Source organism: Rattus norvegicus, chromosome 16 (genome assembly GCF_021556685.1).
Source record: "Rattus norvegicus strain SHRSP/BbbUtx chromosome 16, alternate assembly SHRSP_T2T, whole genome shotgun sequence".
NCBI classification, from domain to species: domain Eukaryota; kingdom Metazoa; phylum Chordata; class Mammalia; order Rodentia; family Muridae; genus Rattus; species Rattus norvegicus.
The window spans coordinates 52654763-52674840 of NC_141549.1; the positions used below are offsets into that span (position 1 = coordinate 52654763).

Below are 20078 nucleotides of genomic sequence, written 5' to 3' on the forward strand. Positions count from 1 at the left end.
CTCTAATGTGGCTTAGCCATTTCAGTTGACTGTCTTGCTATCTATAGCAACACTTATGCCACCATCGTGGTAGCAAGAAGGCACACCATCATGTTGAACATGGCAAGGGTGGTCATATTGAATTACACAAATACTCCAACCTCAGTTGCATACTTTGCTACCTAGAACAAGGGCTGGGCAATGACCCTTTCCAGGTTGCTCTTTGTTTTGTTATACCCTGCATTTTGGTGCAGCGATGGTGTCTTAGTGTGCTTTCTGTTGATCTGATAAACCCTTCTGACCAAAAGCATCTCGGGGGAGAAAGAGTTTATTTGGTCTACACTTCCACACCACAGTCCATCTATGAGGGAAATCAGGGCAGGAGCTCATGCAGGAACCTAGAGGCAGAATCTGATGCAGAGGCCATGAAGGGACGCCACTCACAGGCTTTTTCCTCATGGGTGGCTCTGCTTGCTTTCTTATATAACCCAGGACCATCAGCCCAGGAATATCGCTAGCCACAGTGGGCTGGGCTCTCAGCCCTCCCACAACAATAGTTTATCACGAAAATACACTATAGACTTACTCAGAGACCAATCTGATGGATGTGTTTTCTTAACTGAGGATCGCTATTTCCAAATAACTTCGGCTTAGTCAAGTTGACAAAGAGAAGAAAAAAAGAAAAGTACAGATGGCTAGTTTTAAATACCAGCTTGTCAGAACCTAGAATCACTGGAATTTTTGTTGAATAATCCAGGGCTTGTGGGTGTGGCGTTATCCACCCATGCAGAATGGCTCAGCTCAAAATTCTTTTTTTAAAAAAGTACATTTTAGAGTTAAGTAACGAGGATCCATAAGTCTTCTCATGTATCTTTAGTTTTACATAAACGATGTGTGTATGTGTGGGGGGTGTGGGGGTGGTCGTGCATGTTCACACATGTGGAGGTCAGAAGACAACCTTCTGGAGTCAGGTCATCAAGGTTGAGGCCTTGGTGAGCCATTTTGCCCCTGATCTCCTGCTTAAATCTTTCTACCTTCTCCTTTCTCCCATCTCTTCATCCTGGTCTTGACTTAAGTCTTTCCTTTTCCAGTACCGCCTCCCCACCCCCACCCCCACCTTCTAATTTCCTATCGCGTATGTTCTGCTAGCCCTTTCTCTCCTATGGCCTCTTCTCCCCTCCCTCTGAGGAGCTCTTTCTAGTTTCTTGATCTCTGTAGACACTTCAGAATTAAATCTAAAAATGAGAAGCCGGGATCTGCACGTGAAAGAGGACATACAGAGTCTATCCTTCTGGGCCTGAGTTACTTGGTGAGGCTCTAGCTCCGCCCAGTTTCCTGGGAATAGCTTCATTAACGCATTCTTGCTGATCGCATTGTCTAGCTATTGAATGGCCACGGATGGGCAAGTGTCTCTGGGGTAGGGTACAGACCCCTTTGGGTTCATGTCCTGGGATGGCATAACTGGTCATACGGTAGGTCTTTTGGTTTTATGAGAAATGCCCACACTCATCTTTATTTATCCACACTAATTTACACACCCACTACCGGAGAAAGGACTCCTCTTTCCCCACATCCTCACCAGCGTTGTGTGAGGAACACCTTTCGGCACCTCGGCTAGGAACACTCTTTGTGTCTTCTGCTTAGCTTGAGAAGTTGAATTTTAAGGGTTTTTTTAAAGTTATAAATTGTTATTAATAGTTTTTAACCAGTTGCTGTGTTATTTTTTTCTTTCTCCCCTCCACTGTTGGAGACTGAACCCAGGACTTTACCCATTCTTCTTTATTCCAATGCAGTTTTTCCGTGCGTGCCTGTGTGTGTGTATGGACTGACGAGGGAGTACACCGGCAGACCGGAAGTGGGGGACAACGGGAGGGGAGAATGGAGGGTAGTGATGTGGTTGTGGTAGGTACAGCTTGTCCTCACAAAGAGTGGACATCTGGGGTGGAAAGGTCCAGGATGCTAGCCCAGGGCTTTGAAATGTATAATGGATACCTGGGAATCTGGACGGAGGGAGTCGGGAAGCCGGTATGGACTTTGATATGCTGATAGCTGCCACAATGAAGAATCATGTTTCTCCTGCCAGAGGCAGGGAAAATCACAACTATCTCATAAATTCCTGAGGAATGTTGACTTTAATCTAACCATCAGAAATCCTTCTTGGTTTCTGAAGTCCAGCTTGCGCTGAGCCTAGTTACATTCAATGTTGGACCAAGTCCGTGGGCCTGCCCCTTAGGGGGTACCCTTTGGGCCTGTCAGGTAATTAAGCTCACATTGTCAGGCTTAGAAACAGATTCCTTTACCGTATCACTTTTTAGTGTTCTTTGTAGGGAAAAAGCATAAACAAACAGACTCCTGGTTCCCTGGGTTACAGCGTCCTGCCCCACAAAGCTCAGGCGTATGTGGAATGTCCAAAGAGGAGACTGCCACCAGGGGGCAGCATACAGGCATGGTTGCCTAAGAAACTTCAAAAGCAAGGAAAAGAACGCAGCTTATTTGGGAAAATAAATAAATAAATAAATAAATAAATAAATAAATAATAAGTAAGTAAGTAAGTAAATAAATAAATAAGTAAGTAAGTAAGCAAGTAAGTAAATAAATAAATAAGTAAGTAAGTAAGCAAGTAAGTAAATAAATAAATAAGTAAGTAAATAAATAAATAAGTAAGTAAGTAAGTAAGTAAATAATATTGGACATCTAATATGCCAAATACGTTAGGATTACTTTAAGCATAACATTTTGCTTCTAAATTTATTAATAGTTTAGCCCTTTCCCTTTTGAACACAGTTTTTCATCTTTTTTCTAACCTTCATTTCTATTAGTCATATTTTTGTTTATTTTTCTCCCTCCCTCCATCCTTTCTTTTCCTTCCTTCCTTTCTTCCTGCTGTAGCCTTGGCAGGCCTGGAGCTCAGTATGAAGAGTAAGCGGGTCTTGAACTCGTGGAGATCCGTTTACTCTCCCTCCTAAGTGCTTGGATTAAGGTTTGTTTCCTACCACACTTGATAGCCTCACTTTTGGGTGAATGACAGTTCACGGAGGTTCTGAACATTTCCTGGGTGAACACAGTTTCTGTCACTATTAGCCATTCTTCATTGTAGACATTGTCCCGTTTTCTGTCCCTCTTCCTTCCCTCAGGGGGCTTGTCCTTGCCACATTCTTCATCCGGATTTATATGACATCTCTTTGGAGACTCATTTTCATCCTTTTGTTCTCTCCCATCTTGAGAACCCATATTTGCACAGCCATATAACACACGACCTTTTGATGAAAATTCTGACTTCTTAAATGAAATTTTTGATGTGCCAACTAAATAAACGCACCGTAAGTCAACAATATACTCTTTTTTCTCTTTTATTAATTTTCCTTGGTCTGTAACTTCTGACTACTTGACTGGTTTCCACAAGCTACAAAATATATAGTACTTCATAGTACAAGTGCTCATGCAGTAGTACCTAGAGTGGGAATAAAAGAAAAGGCGATATAATTGTCAGTTCTCTTGTTCTTTTAGTTGTATCATGTCGATGTGCCTCTGGGTGTGTGCATGTGGGTGTGTGCGTGTGAGAGCAGGGGCCCTCGCAGGCTAGAGGCATCAGATCCTTCTGATGCTGGAGTTACAGGTGCTTGTGAGCTGCCCAACATGGGTGCTGCTGGCCAGGTCCTTTGGAAGAATTGTTGGCATTTCGTCTAGGCTCCGTCCACAGTTACCTGGCAACAGCTAGGTGTGCCTGACTCGCTGTAAAAGGGGGCTGCTTGCCCTCTCTTCTCTTTCTTGCCTTTTGGCTCACCCTCTGTCCCCTTGCCCCTTCCCCCTTCCCCCTTCTCTCCCCATTCCCCTACCTCCTCTCTCCACGTGTTCATGGCCAGTCTCTCTCCTCTCCTCTCCTCTCCTCTCCTCTCCTCTCCTCTCCTCTCCTCTCCTCTCCTCTCCTCTCCTCTCCTCTCCTCTCCTCTCCCCTCCCCTCCCCTCCCCTCCCCTCTCCTCTCCTCTCCTCTCCTCTCCTCTCTCTCTGTCTCTACTCCCTTCCTCAACTCCCTTCCCCATGTCCTGAATAAACTCTGTTCTATACTATACCATCGCGTGGCTGGTCACCCCGGGGGTGGGGATGTTCAGCATGGGCTCGCAGAGGCACCCCCTTCCCCCACACCTGATTGCACATCCACCAAACATATTCCTTCTCTCCTTATCTTTTTATAAAACACAAGAACAATACATATTCTGACCCACAGAGTTGTCTCTCCACATTATATCACGATATCTGTTGTTTAATCAGAACAGAAGAAGCAGTTTGCCTCAACAGTGTGAGTGCGTATGGTGTATGTGCGTGTATGCATGCCGTGGTACATGTCTATGCGCACACAAGCCAGAGGAGGACATTGGGTGTCCTGCTTTACCACGCTCCACCATATTCCTGTGAGATAGGGTCTTTCACTGAGCCTGGAGTTAGGTGAGGCGAGCAGGACCCGCAACTTCAACTTCCTCTCATCTATCTACCCCAGGGTCAGGTCCAACATTTTAAGTGGATTCTGGGGATTCGAACTGACATTCTCATCCTTGTGCAGTAAGTCTGTCTTTCTTTTCTTTTCCATTTCTTTTTGGTTTTTGATACAGGGTTTTTCTGTGTACCCCTGGCTGTCACTTTGTAGATCAGGCTGGTCTTGAATTCAGGTGCAATTTGTCTCTGCCCTCCCAAGCGCCCGGATTAAAGGCACTCGCCACCACCGCCCAGAGCGGTAAACACAGTAACTTCATCTTCCCAGACCAAGCTGACAGCCTCTTAACTTAGAAACAACATATAAATCAGCATTTTAAAAATTAGTTTTCTTTCTCAGAGTTTAAATCTCGAGGCGATGGAGTCAAAACTAAAGGAGAAACCTCAAGAGTGAATGTCCCGGGGTTGGGGATTTAGCTCAGTGGTAGAGCGCTTGCCTAGGAAGCGCAAGGCCCTGGGTTCGGTCCCCAGCTCTGAAAAAAAGAACCAAAAAAAAAAAAAAAAAAAAAGAGTGAATGTCCTGTGCTTGAGGAAAACACAAAAAAGCTGGGTGTGGGTATTTATATAGTAATAATGGGAAACGGAAGGGGACGGGAACACGCTAGACTGAAACCTGTCGTTCTGTCGCTGGACAGGGCAAGCGCCCAGCCTTTGTTCCCTTTGTCAAAGTATCCCCCCTAGCTAGGAAGAGAAACAGTCTCCACCGTGGAAGGTGTGGAAGGTGTCGGACAAGTCCGTGCTGTGACTCTCACTTTTCCTGAGTTTCCTTTATTTAGTTTTCAGTAATTACCACAGCAGAAGTCCAGATGCAAATGTGGGGTTTTTCTTTTAGTAGTGCTGTGGCTTAGAACCACAGGGGCCTTTGTGCTGGCTGTCCTGCTACCCGAGAAAAATAGGAGATCCTACTGGGGAGAAAAAAAAAGGCGCTTGAGGGATGCAATCGGTTATGCAAATTGGAATGCTGAAAGCGCACCGGATGACCCCTAGCTAGTCGACTGGACTCTTCCCAGGGTTGTCTACTAAGGAAATATTTTTAAAGCTATGTAAAATTAGGCAAGCACGAGATGGCCATTAAAAAGAAAGTCTAGGACCAATCCGAATAACCAAGAACAGGAAAGTAATTTGTACTGTTTTCAAATGATTGAATTTTATTTAGCATCATAAAATGCAAATGAACATTTATTGTCAACTCATTTATGTAAAAAGGTACACAGTAGAAAATGTGTTGGACAGAAATATGACAGCAGTATAAGTACTTAATTTACTTAGTTTTGAGATAGGTTCTCAAGTAACCCAGGTTGGCCTCAAACTCTTTTCTTTCTGTTTATGTAAAACAACTTCTGCCCCTAATCAATGCTATCTGTAATATCAATTTTTTTTCATTTATTCCAAGATAGTAGATCTTTTAAGAGCTTTTTAGGCCTATCTATCTATCTATCTATCTATCTATCTATCTATCTATCTATCTCCAGGTATGCATACCACAGATGGTGGTGAGCCAGTGTGGGTACTAGGAATCGGGAATCACCAGAAATCACTACCGTGTGGGTTCTGGGAATCAAACCCAGGCCCTCTGCAAGAGTAGTAAGTGCTCTTAACTGCTGAGCCATCTCTCCAGCACAGGAAAAAACTTTTTTTTTTCTTTTTTTTTGGAGCTGGGGACCGAACCCAGGGCCTTGCGCTTGCTAGGCAAGCGCTCTACCACTGAGCCAAATCCCCAACCCCAGGAAAAAACTTTTTTTTTTTTTTTTCCGGAGCTGGGGACCGAACCCAGGGCCTTGCGCTTCCTAGGCAAGCACTCTACCACTGAGCTAAATCCCCAACCCCCCAGGAAAAAACTTTTATTAGGACATGATTACCTGCCTTGAGTATTCAGTGATGCCTGACCTCAGACAGAGGCTCGCTCAGCCTACTGTGAGTGCAATACTGCTGCTGGCTTTCCCTCCTTCGCAGCACTAGTAAGACATCGTGCTCGCCGCTCCACGATGTGGCTGCAGTGCATGTTTTTGAGCCTAGGAGAGGATACTGGAGTCCAGTGCTTTGGAGATGTCAGTGCCATGGGATGACCGTCGAGAACAGCAGCAGCAGTGGAGGGGAACTATCCAAAGCAGGACAAGCTGTGTGAGCTGCAGAGGGTGGATCCAGAGAAGTGACCCAAGCTCGGGAGGAGCCCAGATCTTGAGTGACTCCCAGACACTGGACGTTGAGTTTACACAGTTGGAGTTTTGGTTTTACTCGGTTCAGATTGTGACTGTGCCCAGTTCCTTCCTGCTAAGTTTCAAACCAGGGACAAAAGGCTGAGGTACCTATTTAACATATCAAAACATACCTGGCCTCCAGGTTCTTCTAGCTTCCCTCACTCCCTACGCCATACCAGGATATGGCTGGCATACTCTGCCCCCTTACTCTGGACTTTCCAGCCCGGCGGCTGGGCTGCCCTTCTCCCAAAAGCTCTCTTCCTTATATAATACAGACATTTTGGTTACCTACCCTTTCTCTATCCTCCCTCCCTCCTTCCCTCCCTCCCTCTCCCTCTCCCTCTCCTGCCTGTCTCCCTGTCTACATGGCTACTTCCCTGGTCTTGTCCCCTGAGACTTGTGGATACACCAGGAAATTGTTCCTAAATTTAAAAACCTGCTTTTATACTGTTAATTTTGCTTGAATTGGCTTATTGGTTGGTTGAGAACCTGTTATCTTGATGCTGAAAACCCTTAGACCAGCTCCCCCACGTAGGGAACAGCCCTCTCCCTCTATCTTTCAGTCCACCTGACAGATCAACTTTCTCCTGGAGCCTTCTTCCCAACCACCACCCAGGAAGGACTGGGTGCTACTTCCTAGTCCAGGACCTATCAGGCTCCCAGCCACACCAGGGTGAGCCCATTCCCAAACAGAAACAATCTTTGTTCACAGGGAGTCTTGGGAGGCAGATCTCTGAGTTCAAAGCCACCCTAGTCTACAGAATGAATTTTAACACAGCTAGGGCTACACAGAGAAACTCTGCCTTGAAAAACAAAATAAAACAAAACAACAGAAAAAGAAAAAGTGATGTGTGTCAAGTTGTTGTAATGGCTAGTTTTATGTCAACTTGACACAAGCTAGAGTAATCAATTAGGAGGGAAAATGCCTCCAAAAGCTCAGTCTGTGAGCACACCTGTAGGGCATTTTCTTATTTAGTGATTGATGGGGAGGGCCCAGAGCATTGTGTGTGGTGCCATCCCTGGGCTGATGTCCTGAGTTCTATAGGAAAGCAGGCTGGGAAGGAAACCAGTGAACAGCCACTCTCCATGGTCTCTGCCAAGTTCCTGTCCTGTTTGAGTTTCTGTCCTGACTTTCTTCGATGATAGACTATGATGTGCAAGTAAGTGTAAGCAAAATACACCCTTTCCTCTCCAACTTGCTTTTAGTCATGGTGTTTCATCACGGCAAATGAAATCCTGAGGCACAGGGTCTCCCTTGGCTGGCCTGGAGTTTTCTTTTTTTTTAAATTAATTTATTTATTATGTATACAGCATTCCGTCTGCATGTACACCTGCAGGCCAGAAGAGGGCACCAGATCTAATTACAGATGGTTGTGAGCCACCATGTGGTTGCTGGGAATTGAACTCAGGATCATTGGAAGAGCAGGCAGTGCTCTTAACCTCTGGGCCATCTCTCCAGCCCCGGCCTGTAGTTTTCTATACAGACCAAGCTACCCTTGAACTCCAGAGGTCTAGCCTGGAGTGCTGGGATGAACGGTGTGCACCACAACTCCTGGTCCAAGTTTGCACATTTCTATGTCCATGACAAAAATACCTCACTGTGTGTGTGTGTGTGTGTGTGTGTGTGTGTGTGTGTGTGTGTGTGTGTGCGCGCGCACGTGTGTCACCGTGCATGTATGGAGGTCAGAGAACCATCTGGGCTATGGGCTCTAGCCTTTTACCTTGTTTGAGACAAGCCCTGGAGTCCACCTCCCATTTTGCTCTAGGAGCTCCAGAATTGCAGATGTGGGCCTTCAGGCTTTCCATGGATTCTGGGGATCCAAACTCAGGTTCTAACTAGCATTTCACCCACTGAGCTGGCTCTCCAATGTTTCTTTTTAAATTTTAATAGTCTTATATGATACTGACTGGACCCTTCCCTCAAACTAAATGACAGTTTTATAGGAAGCTTGAGAACTGAAGTTTTCTTCCTCCAAGCTTAGACTTCTTGCTAGACCAGTGGTTCTTTTTTTTTCAGAGCTGGGGACCGAACCCAGGGCCTTGCGCTTCCTAGGCAAGCGCTCTACCACTGAGCTAAATCCCCAACCCCAGACCAGTGGTTCTTAACATGTGGGTCCTGACCCGAGTGGGTCAAATGACCCTCTCACAGGGGTTGCCCAAGACTGCTGGAAAACACAGATATTTACATTACAACTAATAATAGCAAAAATACGGTTATGAAGTAACAACGAAAGTAATTTTATGGTTGGGGGTCACCACAGCATGAGGAACTGCATTAAAGGGTTGCAGCATTTGGAAGGGTGAGAACCACTGCTCTCTTCCCTCTTTTCTTGCTCACCAGTGCCTTTTGATGATTTTAAATGTTTTGTGAAGTTTTTATGGAGCCAACATTGATTTGCTAGGATCTACCTGGCAGATTTGTTTGTTTATTTATTGAACAAGGTCTCAGAGGGTTGTTTGTTTGTTTTGAGAAAGGATTTCTTTGGATAGCTCTGGCTATTCTGGGACTCACTCTGTACACCAGGCTGGCTCAAACTCAGAGCTCAGCCTATCTTGCCTCTCAAGTACTGGGATTAAAGATGTGCGCTCCCACTACCCAGCTCAAAATTCATTCCTAATCTGGGTTATTGAGATTCTCCCGGCAAGTGCCAGACCTGTGTGTAACTAGATAACTGCTTTAGGGGCAAGCAAGCAATTCAAACTGCTGAAGAGATGACCAGGTCGAATCTGTTGACTGACTACAATACTTATGGCTGCACCTGGAATTCCTATCTTGAGAGTTCAAATAATTATCATATGACATTCATTTGGATATAGTATGAATTTTGGTGACATGAAATTCATTCAAACTTGCATTGAACCCAATGCAATGTTGAAATCCATGAATATTTCAGTGATATCGTTTTACATAGTGCTGAAATATATACAAGGAAGAAGGCAGGCTTGGTTCTATCTATATCTTGGGTCTGACTCTTAACTCCTAGTAATCTAACCTAATTCTACCTTCCTTCCACACTTCCTGCCAATTTGATTTTATTTATACTTATACCATAGCATTTTTCCAATGAGTTTGGTATCCCTATAAATACTTTAAATGTCTCCTGGATACAGATCAAACTTTGAATTTAAACCCACACACAGACAACTCTCACACATGGTGATTTTTTTTCCTTCAGTGATTGTATCAAGATGCAGATGGACAAATAGACTTTTAATTTATTGTTTTATGTATATGGCTGTTTTCTTTGGTGATTTCAGAGCTCAAAGGACTCAATAGTTTGTTGTATGAATGGCTAAGACTTATGACAGCAAAAATTACAGAGCAGCACTGGAAAGATGGCTCAGACAGCCAAATGCTTGTTAAGCAAGTGTGAGGATCTGAGTTTGGATCCCTGGGAATCCACATAAAAGCCAGGCCCTGCAGCTTCTGTCTGTAACAGAGCAGGGTGGGACTGGTGGTAGGTGGACATGGACAGATCCTTAGAACTCACTGGCTAACAAGCCTAGCCAAATTGGTAAGCTCCAGGTACAGCGAGAGACGCTGTTTCAAAAAATACAGTGGGGAGTGATTATGGAAGGCACTGGATGTTGAGCTCTGGCCTATATAAACATGTGTATGTGCTCCTGCACATATTTGCATATCACACACACAGACACACACACAGACACACACAGACACACAGACACACACACACACACACACACACTACAGAGTAAAAACACCAGGAAAAAGATATACCAATGAAGTTCGGAGGGAGCTAACACAGGGTCCCTTTACCTGAAGACATTTAGGACTCTCCTCTCCCTCCTTTCCTCTGGCTCTCTCTCTGCAAACTGAAGCTCTGTGAACACCACTGTCCACAGCTCACTTAAGGCTTAGGAGCCAACAGTTTTGCAGAGCGCTACTCTCATGCATTTTCACTCCACAATAAGCTATAGCAACCAAAACCCAGGACCTCAATAATAAGACAGCTGTATCTTTTTTTTTTTTTAAAGATTTATTTTATGTATGAGCACACTGTAGTTGTCATCAGACACACCAGAAGAGGGCACCAGATTCCATTACAGATGGTTGTGAGCCACCATGTGGTTGCTGGGAATTGAACTCAGGACCCCTGGAAGAGCAGTCAGTGCTCCTAACCACTGAGCCATCTCTCCAACTCCCGACAGCTGTATCTTATAAAGTTAAGACTAATGTGTGTAAAACTACTTGGCAAGCCAATAAGAGTGGGTCATTTCTCTCCTATCTATCTATCTATCTATCTATCTATCTATCTATCTATCTATCTATCTGTCTATCTACTTACCTACCTGTCTATCTTCATCATTGGTAATATTCAGGCAGGCATAGCAGCAGCACATAGGAGGTAGAGGCAGATAGATCTCTTGAGTTTGAGGCCAGCTTGGTCTACAACACAAGTTTCAGGACAGCCAGGACTACATAGAAAAACCCTGTCCCTCTCCACTCCCTCCAGGGGCTGGCTGATGGTAAAAGGTGACTCTCCTGGAGACTTTTCAGAAGGAAACAACCAGGTCTGTCTCATTATCCCTTTTGCACAGCCCTGCGTGTCACTATCTGGCTTACTAAGGACACTGATAGGAAGCATGAAGTCTGGGCACACAGACTGGATTTCAGACTACTTTTTCTCAAACTCACCTCCTCTAGTACTCTTATCAGCTCCACATGTTCCAGATTCTGATTTCTCTGAGTCGTCTTCTCAGACAGGCTGCATACAGGGAGCAGTTTGAGCTGTTTGGAAGAGGATGCCAAAGACGGGTAGAGCTCATCCTACAGGGCTTCCCATCTTTGGGTAATTTCATCTCTTTATCTTTTCCCTGCAAATCTGCTTGGCTGCCTAGATTTCTATTTGCTTCACCCTGACTTTGCCACTACCCTGACTCAAGCTAAAACCCTTGAGTTTTCTTTTCCTTTCTCCCCTCTTAATTACAATTGCCAAAGCAACAGATGTCACTTCCTGTGAACTTGCTGAACTACTCCCCTTCCAATCTGTCCTGATCGTCTCTCCTTCATTCTGTCTCCCCGCTCTCCGAGGAACGCAGCACAGTTGGGGTCTCGGTCTTTCCACAACACTGAAGACCACCTCTTACATTCTGAAGTATCAGAACAACCCAAATCATTTTTATGTTTCTGCATAACTACTCCCTCCCCTCCTGTGCTGGCTAGTTTTATGGCATCCTGATAGAAGCTAGAGTCATCTGAGAGGAAGGATGCTCAAGAAAATGCTGCCAAAAGACCCTGCTGTAGGCAAAACTGTAGGGCATTTTCTTGGTTAGTGATTGATGGGGGAGGGCTCAGTCCAGTGTGGGTGGTGCCATCCCTGGGCTGGTGGTCCTGGGTTCTATAAGAGAGCAGGGTGAGCAAGCCAGGGGAAGCAAGCCAGTAAGTAACATCCCTCCATGGCCTCCACACTGCTCACATCCTGTTTGAGTGAGGCTGGATCTCCTTCAATGATCCACTGTGATGTGGAAGCCTCAGTCAATTAAACCAGTTAAACCCTTTTCTCCCCAAGTTGTTTTTGGTCGTGGTGTTTATCACATCAATGGCAACCCTAACCAGGCCACTCCCACACCTCCTCCACTCCCCAGCCCCCCAGTGTTGAAGACTGGATCCAGAACGTAGGTATGCTAGGCCCTGAGCTTCATCCTCATCAGTGTTTACCAGTATTTATTTTCTTAGAAAATAAATTAATTTCTATTTCAAATAGAAAACAATGCTGTATGGGAAACTCAGGTTCTTGGAGTTCTAAGTCATGTAACAAATTAAAGCTGTCTGTTTGCTTTCCCAGTCGCCTTCTGATGACGTCACCCAGCATCATCTCCCAGTCTGTTTCTATTCCCAGTTGCCTTCCTCAGATTCTTTACTAGGTCTGACTGTTAAATTTCATTCCTATAAGACAACAGCTCAGTGAATAACTTCAGGAAAAAGTTCTCTTGTGAGTAGTTCTGTTTCCTAGGTCCCTTCCGAGATGGTGGGCGCTTACAGAAAGCATTTTCATGTAACATCAACCTAAATATCAATTTAAAGACACATGACTCATAACAATAATAAACCTTTTCTGTCTTGAAACACTGAAATGAGATCCCACAAATACGAAAAAAAGTTCTTAAGCACAAGTTGGGAACTACTCTGAGTCAAAGATTACATAACACCTCTCTCAAACTGCTAAAACACAATGCGGATTCAATTGAACAATTTGCCACTCATTGTATGCAATTGTAGAGTTTTGTCCCTGAGTATTTGTACTAAAACTGAAAGTCGGAATACATTAGTGTCAGGAAAATGTTCTGATAAAAGCAGTTAGTGGGAACAGAAAGCATTATTTCCTATTGATCTCATTACTTAAATGTAGGAACCACTGCCCAGGAGGCAACAGAATGCAGCCGAATGGATGCCATCAGTGGTGGTCACTGATCTAATACAAGCCTCCATAGCCTTGGTGGAGCGCAGCAGACGGAGACTTAGTTCATGGCTAAAATGAGATTTGTTTTGCAAGTAATAATTTGGCTTTAAAGATGCAATGAGAGTTGTCTTGCAAGTAATGAGCTGGCTTTATCAGATGCACATCAAGTACTGTTGGAGCACTGGCAGGATGGTAGACATAGACCTCATCAGTATGGGATGAAATTGTGGTAAAGGCTGTAACTCCTTTCTGTGACTCCATAAACCATAAGGATGAGAGGACGGAGACATGCTTTTAAGAAAACTTGACATTTTACAAAAGATGACTTTTTTCAAAGAGACTCGTGTTTCTCGGGCTAGAGAGACAGTTCAGCATGTGCTGATCTTGCAGAGGAGAGAGTTCAGTTCCCAGCACCCACACTGGGTCCCTCACAAGTGCCTGTAACTCCAGCTCTGGGGGATGATACCCTCTTCTGCACTCTGTAGGCACTGCACTCATACATGCACATAACCTACATAGAGATGCACATATATACACCTAACTGAAAAGAAATCATTTAAAAAGTTGTTTACCAATGGTGGTCTTATAAAATCTATTTTTATAGAACTAGTACCTTTAAAATTATTTGATAAGAAGGTTCGGTGGGTTAAGTGCTTGTCCAAGCATCAGGACATGGGTTGGGGTCTCTGAAACTCATAGCACATGTCTAAAATCTCAGAACTCTATGGCAAAATGAGAGGATGAAGAGAATCTTCTAGAAGCCCTGGGGTCAGTTAGCCTGGCAGACACGGCCAGGAACAAAAGGTCCTGTATCAAACAAGTAAAAGGCAAGGATAGACATCTTAAGTTGTCCTTTGATCTCCATAAGTTCACATGCATACACACATGGATTTAATAAGTCACTTGACATAACAAGATACGGCTTAAACATAACTTTCCAGGACACTTCTACATGTGTTGTATAGGTAACATATACTACTTTCAGGTATGGAAGTTGTTGGAAATGTCTATTTATGGAAATAAACTTGATAAGCAGATTAGAAAATCCATTTCCCATTAAAGATAAATCATTATTTATCAACACGCTGGATTAAATTAATCATGCCAAAAGCAGCTAATGTAGCAATAGCTTCAATAAAGCCTCATTAAATAACTGATTCTAATTTAATTTTTAGGGGCTAGAGAAAGGCCCACATGTTATCTTGAGCATGCTCCCCACCTCCAACCCAGTTAGAATAATTTAAAAGGAACAAAGGAGTTTAGCAGAGAGCACCTAGCTAATAGCATTAGCTTTGTTTTTAAAAGACAAATACTCAGCTATGTCTGAAACATTCAGCGAGGGCTGGCAACAACAGTCTAAGGGCTATGTGCTTCTGGGACTTTCAATTTTGTAGGAGTTTGAAGAGAATGTGCTAATTTCCCCTCTGGATGAGTCTGTTAAATTTGCTGCAAGAGGGGTTGGGGATTTAGCTCAGTGGTAGAGCGCTTGCCTAGCAAGCAAAAGGCCCTGGGTTTGGTCCCCAGCTCCGAAAAAAAGAAAAGAAAAAAAAGTTTGCTGCAAGACTTTATAGAAAAAAAAATCTCATACAATCCTAAGTCTTTTTTTTTTTTTTTATTCTTTTTTTCAGAGCTGGGGACCGAACCCAGGGCCTTGCGCTTCCTAGGTAAGCGCTCTACCACTGAGCTAAATCCCCAGCCCCAAAACCCTAAGTCTTAATTTTCTTCTTATGGGTATTTTTCTTTCCAATAACCATTCCCAGCCAGAAAGTGAAATTACCTTTGTTTCACTTTTGTACTGTGTGGCATGCACTGATTTAAGTATTGCTGTGTGGCACTGAGCACGTTAATGTCCCAACATTGCCAAAACTGTCATCTGTAAAAAAAAGAAAATCTGTACACAATTTATTATGTAAAATATTACTCATTTATTTGTGTGTGAGCACAGGTGTGCACTCGCCAAGGCAAGAGTGTAGAGGCCAGCGGACAGTTCTCAGGAGTCAGTCTCTCCTGCCATTCGGGATCTGGGGAGGGAACTCAGGTCCTGTCAGAGCTTCCACTGCAGCATCCTGCTGAGCCATGACATCAGCTCAGGTAAGCTGATGTAATACTGATCTTCAAACTCCTCTGCATCTCTTCATGAGAGATGTGTGAGCTCTGACAGACTCTCCATGAGGTTGCCTCTTTATCTGCATTCCTTAGGACTTCTTTTTACATGAAAAATTTCACAGTGACCATGAAATCGAGAAAAGCCATCTGAGGCTGCAAGGCATAGCCTTTCTTTTTTGTTATTCAATCTCTACTTATTAAGCACTGTACAAACCCCAGACATGGTCTCTGGAGAAAAAAAAAATCTTTTCTTGAGGGCCTTGATGATAAGGAAGAAAGAAAGAAAGAAAGAAAGAAAGAAAGAAAGAAAGAAAGAAAGAAGGAAAGAAAGGAAGAAGGAAAGAAAGGAAGAAAGAAAGAAAGAAAGAAAGAGAGAGAAAGAGAGAGGGGTTAGGGATTTAGCTCAGTGGTAGAGCGCTTGCCTAGCAACCGCAAGGCCCTGAGTTCGGTCCCCAGCTCCGGAAAAAAAAAAAAAAAAGAAAGAAAGACAGACAGACAGACAGACAGACCAACCAACCACACAAAACATATATCCCTAGTAAAGAAAGGATGGAGCTGTGTGTAGACGCCCCTACTTAGGGGTCACTGTGGAAGAAGAGGCAGAGGACTGCAGGCCCCAGAGGATCAGGAGTTTGCTATGAGCTCACGTCTCCTCAGAATGACAGATGGTACACCCACAAGTCTCACGAGAAGATAGCCTAAACCATGAATGGAGCAAGGATGACTCCAACAGACAAGCCACGCTGGACAGGGAAAAGCCCGAGAGGCTTCCACTGTACCCAGAGAACCATGGAACTGAGCAACACTAAGGGTGAGACAGATAATCTCCAGGAAGAACATGCCAACTGCTTATCTAATACCAGCGATCAGTCATGAAAACATGTGAGAAACATTTTGAAGACTGTGTAGGTTATATTTATGTATTTAGAAATATGATTATGTATGTTATATTTAATAATAATTTATGATAAAAGGAGCCATGAGTTTGAAAGAGAGGAAGGTGTTATATAACTTTAGGGGAAAGAGAAAGGGAAAATGGAATTATAAGTGGGTATGAATATGATCAAAATACAGTATATGGATACATGACATTTTCAACGAATCAATAAAAGTATATTTAAAAAAACAGTCCCTCTCTGTGGAGGATATGATGTGATATACACTTAACGTTAGCACATGGGAAGAAGCAGGCAAATGTCTGAGTTCCACACCAACCTATCAAAAACAAACAAATCAGCCAAACAAAATCCTCCAGTGTATCTCCTCTCCACATGCTCTTATTTCTACTCAATGTTATCCCAAATCACAGTAACAATTTCAGGGCAGCATCCCCATTAACAAAGAAGGATGGTACCTCACTGACATGGCACCAGTTATACTCAGGTCAAGGAAGGAATGAGGTGAAAGCTTCATTTCCCACACATCTGACTACTCACAGATTACAGGCAATGGCTGGTGCACAGATTACCTGCAAAAACACCTCAGGAAAGACAGCCTACTAGAATAAAGAGTTTATCTACAAGGACAGAATGTTCAGGCACCTTTTTAAAAAACATTTATGGATCTACCTACTGCTAAGTTGAACAACGCATCTACTCTATCGATAACTTAATCTTGGACAACATTTTAAAGGCAAAATTAGACCATAATTTCAATTTGAGCACACAGCATAAAGCTCCTTTCTCTAAATTTCAAACCTTTCCCCTGCTTTTAGGAAACATAATTGCATAATTCAAACTCCTTCAATACTGTGACCTAGTTCCCTCTTGATGTTATAAATGGCTCACGTAACTATGGTAACCATCTAGGGAAAATGAATGTTTTTCTGGTCAGCATTATGCAAAGTATAACATATGTGTTATTTTTTTCTCTCTGTGATAAACAAGGAGACAAAAATGTTTGCCTTTTTCATTAGTGATGAGACCATAAGACTAAGCCTCTTACCAATGATAATTCAAGCAATTTCTCACTCCCTAATTTAAATGCTTTAGGATGACTTTTTGCTACTAGTAGTTAGTTATCCTAATGCTGAACAGTAGTGCCACTGTAAAGTCCAAGCCCAGAGTAGACGGACTGCACATAACACTCTTGATAAAGACTCGGATATTCCTTAACTTTGTCCTAACCAAAGTGGTTTTACTTTTTAAAAAAAATTATTTATTTTATGTATATGAGTACACTGTTGCTGTCTTCAGACACACCAGAGGAGGGCATCAGATTCCGTTACAGAAAGTTGTGAGCCACTATGTGGTTGCTGGGAATTGAACTCAGGGCCTCTGGAAGAACAGTCGGTACTCTTACCTGCTAAGCCATCTCTCCAGCCCCCAAAGCAGTTTCTTAAAAAACAAAAACAAAAAAGGGCTGCTGAAAGGTAATTAAATTTTCAGCACTTAGATACTGGTAAGAGATACCTTCAGTTGATGAAGATTTTAATTTATATATTTTTTAAATAACCAGTGTAGTGTATATTAACTGTATTTATAAAGCAACTAACATGTCTTAAAATTACTGAGCTCGGGCTGGAGAGATGGCTCAGCGGTTAAGAGCACCGACTGCTCTTCCAGAGGTCCTGAGTTCAATTCCCAGCAACCACATGGTAGCTCACAACCATCTGTAATGTGATCTGATACCCTCTTCTGGTGTGTCTGAAGACAGCTACAGTGTACTCATATAAATAAAATAAATAAATTAAAAAAAAACTACTGAGCTCAATAGAGATATAGACAATTTACAAGTTTATTGGTTACCTTTTGTACTAATGAATTGATTTAAAGTTTTGAGCTTTTCAAGATAATTTAAAATGCTTTACTAGACCATCCAGAACAAATACTCTAAAATTAATAAACTTTAACATTTTAAAATTTAAAAAATTACATTTCTATAATGAGTTGTCAATTGGTGACCTTTATCATGCTTTGGAGGTCTCAGTCTAGGTTTGTGTAGCCCTAGCTACTCCCTATATAGATTTGCCTGACCTTGAGTTTAATTTGTTTGCTTGTTTAAGATTTATTTATTTTATGTCTATGTGCTCTATCGGCATGTACACTTGGGTGCCAGGAGAGGCCATTAGATCCCATTACAGATGGTTGTGAGTCACCACTGGCTGCTGAGAATTGAACTCAGGGCCTCTGGAAGAACAGTCAGTGCTCTTATCGAGTGAGCCATCTCTCCAGCTACAAACTCACAAAGTCTTTGCCCTCCTCTGATTCTAGTGCTGGCACTGAAGTAGTACGCCATCACACCAGGCTTGATGGCCTCTTTATGTAAAAACTTCACGGACCATAATTTTTCTGAATCCCTCAATATTTTTAACACTGCTTTTCAACCATCCAAATTATCAGATAAACATTGCAGTTTTCTTAAACTGCTTTTACTGGTTTTGGAAAAGACCTCACTAACCAAATGAGATTTGATTGGATTCTGTTAATCCAAATGTGAAAAGATTAAATGAGACAGTGCACACACAGGAAACTCTATAGAGTAATGGCAATGTATGTCTAAACTCTTACTGTATTTTATCTGTTAATAGAGCATTTCTGTGTAAAGATTTGTATTTATGTATGAGTGAGGGTTTTGCTTGTCTGTATGTATGTGCGCCCTGTGTGTCTATGGTGCCACAGAGGTCAGTAGAGGGCATAGATCAGATGCTCTGGAACTGAAGTTAAAAGATAATTGTGAGCCACCAGGTGGGTGCTGGGAAACACATATCCATGAGGTATAATTATTACCAAAATCCCCGTAACAAGCAATTCTCCCCACACACATCATTTAGACAAGACTTTGCCGAGGGAATTTGGACAGAACATAGAAGTAGGGTCAGATTAAGAGACCCTAAACTGGGGGTTGGGGATTTGGCTCAGTGGTAGAGCGCTTGCCTAGGAAGCGCAAGGCCCTGGGTTCGGTCCCCAGCTCCGAAAAAAAAAAAAATAATAAAAAAAAAAAAAAAGAAAAACAAGAGACCCTAAACTGCTAGTTAGCACAGCCGACCCTCTTCCATCAATGTTTTAAGAAGCAATGTCACCAACAGGGGTCTTTTGGCATGCTGTTCAGTGGCCTTGAGGTCCTGCCTTTTTTAAAATATCAAAGTGTTTAGATTATTTTATGTGTGTAAGTGTTTGCCTACATGTATGTAGGTGCACCACATCTATGACTGGTGCCCACAGAAGTCAGAGAAGGGAGTCAGATCCCCTGGAACTGGAGTTAGGAAGGGCTGTGAACCACATTGTGGGTGCTGGGAATAGAACCCAGTCCTCTGCAAGAGCAGCAGGCGCTCTGAACCACTGAGCCATATCTATACCCCATCACCTAAGATTTTAATAATCCCCTGCAGGTAAAACACAAGAGTTCTACATTAAATATAGTCACATGCTGATAACGGTGACCCTGAGCAAATGCTATATATAAGTACACTTTTGTGTTTAGAAGTTTACATCATAAAAAAATTAAAAAAAAATATATATAGCTGGGCATGGTAGCACATGCCTGTATTCCAGCACTAGGGAGGCAGACAAGATCTCAAGTCTGAGGCCAACCTGGCCTAGGACACATTTGTAAGTTGCCATGATAAAGCCCACTACTTTGTATGCTAACCTGAAAAAAAGGCAAAATTCAAAAAGGTTTTAAAACATTCAGGGCTGGAGAGATGGCTCAAAGGTTAAGAGAACTTAAGGCTCTTGCAGGGGCCCTGTTGGTCCCCAGCACTCACATGGAGGCTCACAACTGTGTGCAATTCTAGGTCCACAGGATCTGACACCCTTTTCAATGTACCAACCACAATATCCTTGAGCACCAGGCATGTGCATGGTGCACATGTGCACATGAAAGAAAATAAATCTTTAAAAAGGAAAAACATGAAATATTAAAAAGAAAAGATTTTCTAATGTA

The 20078-nt window shown here is 43.0% G+C and overlaps 1 protein-coding gene; it reads left to right on the plus strand.

The window, feature by feature from the left end:
* The window catches only part of Erich1 (glutamate-rich 1), a gene marked incomplete at its 5' end in the record, with an annotated part of 52793804 nt that overhangs the window by 21784203 nt on the left and 30989523 nt on the right, over positions 1 to 20078 (plus strand).